At 47.7% G+C, this 5121-nt stretch overlaps 1 long non-coding RNA gene across 1 annotated transcript; it reads right to left on the bottom strand.

Annotated features, from left to right (window-relative positions):
• Positions 1-908: 908 nt before the first annotated feature.
• On the bottom strand, positions 909-3495 carry LOC138400757 (uncharacterized). The gene is made up of 3 exons (XR_011236385.1): positions 3468-3495; positions 1675-3174; positions 909-1392 (listed from the first exon to the last, which is right to left on the bottom strand). It is a non-coding gene; the product is annotated as an uncharacterized lncRNA (long non-coding RNA).
• Positions 3496-5121: the final 1626 nt, after the last annotated feature.

Below are 5121 nucleotides of genomic sequence, written 5' to 3'. Positions count from 1 at the left end.
GTTGTTTAAGCCAGTAAGTTTTGGGTGGTCTCTCATACAGCAGTAGATAACTGACACGTGCAGAAGGTTCTGAGCATTTCTCACAGCAGAGACCCCCACTGCACCCACAGCGGGATCCAGATGACGCAGATCTCATCCCTTCGACTGTGTGTTTTCTGCCAGAGTCGTGGGAAGTCTCACATGTGCTATATGTCACGTCAAGTACTACTCTGAGTTTTAATTTAAGGACACTTGGGAGTCATTGAAGCCATGGAAGCTACTGGCGGCTTTGAACCAAGCATCACAGTCCGATCTGCTGCAGGGGGGTGGACAGCACGGGAGACGAGAACAGTCGAGCCACTTTAAAGGAAGCTCAGACAGGAGAAATCCATGAGCTTTCTCTTGGCAGCGTGGGTGCCTTTAAAAGATAGCTAAGAGAACTTTACAGAACTTCAATTTTTACTTGCTGGGGAAAGATGAAGAATAAAGAGGAAACATGACAGATGATTGGTAGGTAGATAGATAGATAATAGATAGGCAGGTAGGTAGGTAGATAATAGATAGGCAGGTAGGTAGGTAGATAGATAACAGATAGATACATAGGTAGGTAGGTAGGTAGATAATAGCTAGGCAGGTAGATAGATAACAGATAGATACATAGGTAGGTAGGTAGGTAGGTAGATAATAGAAAGGTAGATTCCAGGCACTGTTCTAAGCACTTCACAATATTGTCTCATTTAATTTTCATGACACTCTATGGGGTACACTGTTGTGGCACATTAGATTATTGTTCAAAAACATCCCATCCCTGTCCCCCACCCTCCATGGTGGAGTGTACTTCTCCATCATGTCACTTTGGGCTGGGCCGTGTGACTTGCTTTAGCCAGTGGAGTGTTAGCAGGTGTGATGTAACCAAAGGCTTAAAAAGCATCTGCTGTTGCCACGACAGAATATGGAAAATCTAGGTGATTGGTCCCTGGAGAAGGATGAAAGACTGAGTCAGAGCCACTCTAGACAATCCCATCCCAGAGCTGATGCCCACTGAAATGCAAATGTGTACAAAATAAATGGTCATTGCCATACAACGAGTTTGTGTAGTTGCTTTTTACGTAGTCTATTGTAGTCATAAGTCATTGGTCATTGTCATTCTGTTTTACAGATGAGGAAACTAAGGCCCTGAGAGACTGAATAACTTGTCTAGTGTCACACCTATGTCTCTGGTCAGAACCATGGAGAGTGGGGGTCCCACTACTCACGATGAAGACAGTTGAGGGGCAGGTCTGTGGGCCGAAATGATGATGGGGACACTGGAAATGCTGAACTGGTGGTGTCCACGGGATGGCCAGTGAGGACAGCCACAGGCAGGAGGATGCACAGCCCCACTGCTTGAAGCTTGAGCATGGTTGAGATGACCTAGGGAGGAGGGGGTACTGAGTGGGAGAAGCTGAGGGTCTGAACCTCCCCCCATGAGCAGACGTGGCCCTGGTCCTGCAGGCTGGAGGCCAGCGGCACAATGCAGGGGTGAGAGGGAAGGTCAAGTCCTGCAGGGGATCTTCCCTGAGGCCCAGCGAGATTGATTTTTAACTTTCCTCTATTACTAAAAATATTCTCCCAGGGTTGTGAAGAAACCCAGTGGTCCTTCCAGGACATCACCAATTTTCTCTTTCCCAGTGTAACCAGAGTGCCAATATATACCTTCTTCATTTATTCTTGATATCTGTTTTCTTAATATCATAGAATAAATGACAAACACCAGCTTGGGCATAGATGTTTGTCCCTTTTACTTTCTGTTGAGCCTGGTGACTGAAGAACGTGTTTACAGCGTGTTTTCACAGAGGTCCGTGTGGTGTGCCGCCCCCTGAGCACTGTGTGGCCTGTTGCATCTACACCCGCCTTGTTGACAGTGGTGCCTTAGATCTCCCCACTGGAAGGGAACCTGAGGCATGATTTCGGGCAAAGGACTTACTGAAGGAAAAATCCCCAGAAGAATTTATAAGGAAGTGAGGGAAGCACAGGGCGCATCCGAGAAAAGGTGGGGTTCAGGTGAGGCCCAGCCGCAAACCACGCCCCAGTCACCCATGAACAGGGGCTGCCCTGGGGGCGGCAGGGGCTGATCTCTCAGGCTAGTCTGGGTGAAGCAGCTTCCCCCAGCCAAGGACCATCCCCCCGGATAGGTGCAGGTGCGAGCTCTCAGCAGCCACAATCACAGGGAGAGGAGCTCGCTCTAGATTTTAAGCTGTGGCCTCAGGGACCCTCGTGTCTCAGAAGCTGCACAGTCCTGAGCATTAAAGCAATCCCGGGCAAGGCCTGAAAGAAATTAGTAGGAATATGATGTTGAGCAGCATCTTTAAGAAAATGAAAATGACAGCCTGTGACAGGGACACCATGCAGTGTCACACGTGTGCTTAAGCAGCAGACGCATCACTGAAAACGACGTGTGCAGGGTGCATTTCGGCAAATCCAGACTTCCTTCCTCCCTTGGGGCCTTCTCCTGGCGTTCAGAGATGGGACCTGTCAGAAAATACTTTGTTTCCAAAGACCCGTCATGTTTTAAATGACTTTCTTCAGTGCTGAAGTCGAGTTTGGACTTTTTCCTTATAGGTTATCTCTTGTTAAATAAAACTCGTAGGAGGCCATTGGTCTGGACTGAGCTCCTGCACCAGGCCCCACAGACCAGACTGAGACGGAGTCGCTCGAGCCGAAGGCTCAGGCCACCAAGCCAAAACTAAGTTGTTTATCTGACCTTCCAAGAATTCAGAAGGAAGAGAGGTAACAGGCAAATCCCCAACAGGCCAGTTTTAGCAGGCGGGATAAGAAAGTCCCCTCCGCTTTCATCTTTACAAGAAAAGTAATTTTGAAACAACCAATCTGATTTTTGTTCTCAATTTCTGCTTTCCTCAGCCCTTCTCCATGCGTAAAGCCAACGTCCTCTGCTCAACTCATGGGAACACTCATTCTGTTCTATGGAACGAGGTGTCAGTCGATGCTAGAATCCAAAATAAGAGCCAATAAAGATCTTTAAACTGAAAGTGTTGTAATTTTGTCTTTTGATCCTCTGCAGCTATCAACGTGGCTTAGCGGACTTTGCCCGCGATCTCCGGCTGGCACACGAGGGCCGCCGCCCTCACATGCCCTGGGAACCTCTGCTGCTGCTCTACGGGTGGGTGTCTTTCTGCTCTTCAGAGGAACTGAGCCCTTAGAGGAGGAAAAAAGGGGGAAGGAAGGTGAGTTCAGAGAAATGAAACCCAGGTAAAATGTTCACGGTTGCCACACGATTCCAAGAACAGGAACCTGATAGGACGGTTGTTGAGAAGAAATGTTTCAAGTCCCCATTTGAAATCACGCATGTGTAAGCCAGATCAGAGATGCCAGAAATTAAAATGACATTGTAAACAGGAGACACGCCCCACTCTACCTACTCTTTTCTTTGGGCTCCCAATTTCCAATGTCATTACGAGGGCCCTCAACAATAGGGACGAACAACTTACTGGAATGAACAGAGGTGGGCAGGAGACTGTCCCAATGCCTGCGAGACCAGCATCCCAGCCAAATTTGAACTGAGCGATCCGAGCTAAGTGAGATACGCAAAATTTATCAGGCCCAGAGAGACAGGAGCTGGGGGCTTCAGTCACACCCCTACACCCATGCTTGGGGGCAGCTGTTCAATGACAGTTTGTTCCTGACTGGCAGCTCACCTGTTATCTTCAAGTTCCTGGAATTTGTGACACAAAGAAGAATGCATAGCCAATCAGTAGCTTATGTGATTTTGATGTAAATTCTTGGTAAACAATTTAGGAACTGCCTCTTCCTTTTTCCTTTAAAAACCCACTTGTAAGTCCTGGTAATCAAGGACAACTTGGGCAACTTGAATCTATGCCCCTGGGATTGCAGTCCTCAAAGTGGGCCCAATAAACTCTCTGCTTGTATTAGTGTTGCCTCAGTTTTTTCTTTTAGGTAGACAGCTTCTTCCTTGGCTTGCCTGGGGTGCTGTGATCCTAACTCACTGAGCTGCAGCTCGAGTCGGACTCCGATTAGACAACATGAATGATCAAGTTTGGGGTTCAGGTTAGGTCCCAGGGGCAGCCAGCTCTAAGAAGTCCTGAATTCTGGAGACCCTGTGAAGCCTCTGTCTATCCAGCTCATAACAGGGACAAATCTCAAAACTTCCATAGTTTTCCTAAGCTCCTACCTTGTTCAGTTTCTTCATTCAGACAAATCAAACTTGTCTGGGAGCCACCTAAAAGATGAGGACATACAGTATTGCCCAAGCCTCAGATTTGGATGTTTACTCAAGCACAGGTGGGAAGCCAAACATCAGAGAACTGAGGTGGAGGCTTGGGCAATACTGTCATCATCATCACGGAACAGTGGCCCACCCCACACTGGGAGCACAGCCCATACCACAAAGGTCCAGGCCGCGCGCGCACATACACACACACACACACACACACACACACACACACGAGCGTTCATGTAACTTTCACTCCTGCCCAATCAGCATTTCCTAAACTATTAATTAAACCAGGGCTGTGAGAACTTTCAGAAATGCCTTCAATTACCTCATTAAGCCAGGAAGGAATTCTGTGTTGAATTCTGGCATGGTGTTAGCCTCTTCAGTTTTATTTTCAACCAGTAAGTTACAGATAAAATTTTTATTTTCACGCAAGTCCCAGCTAATGGAGACTGGCTGCTTGTCTGCACGGCAAGGCCACCTGGCTCAGGCTGCCTGCGCTAGGAATGCAGCACGAGCACAGGGCGCGCAGCTGGAACCGAGGACTGAACTCTGAACTTTTTTTTTCTCTTGCTCAAATTTCTTTCTAAGAGGACGGGTGAGTCATGCTCTACAAACCACAAAATCTCATTAAATGGGTTTTTCTATTAACTCAGTATGATGTAGCTTACTTTCCAATCTAACTCTGCAGCGGCATCACATGAGCTAGCAGACCCCCTTCTCTTAATTCGAGCATCCTAGCAGACCCCGCCTTAAGCGTTCCTTTCTACTGACTCCAGGTCTTTAGACAAAGCTTAACTCTTTCCACCAACTGCCAACTGAAGAATCCCTAAAGCTCACCTGTGACTTGTAAGCACCCGCTTTCAGATGTGCCATGTTTTTGGGAAGAACTAATGTACGCCTTCCATGCA

The sequence above is a fragment of the Eulemur rufifrons genome, chromosome 20 (assembly GCF_041146395.1).
Source record: "Eulemur rufifrons isolate Redbay chromosome 20, OSU_ERuf_1, whole genome shotgun sequence".
Classification (NCBI taxonomy): Eukaryota; Metazoa; Chordata; class Mammalia; order Primates; family Lemuridae; genus Eulemur; species Eulemur rufifrons.
The sequence above is the reverse complement of the archived record's forward strand: the minus strand, read 5'-3'. Positions and strand labels throughout refer to the sequence as shown.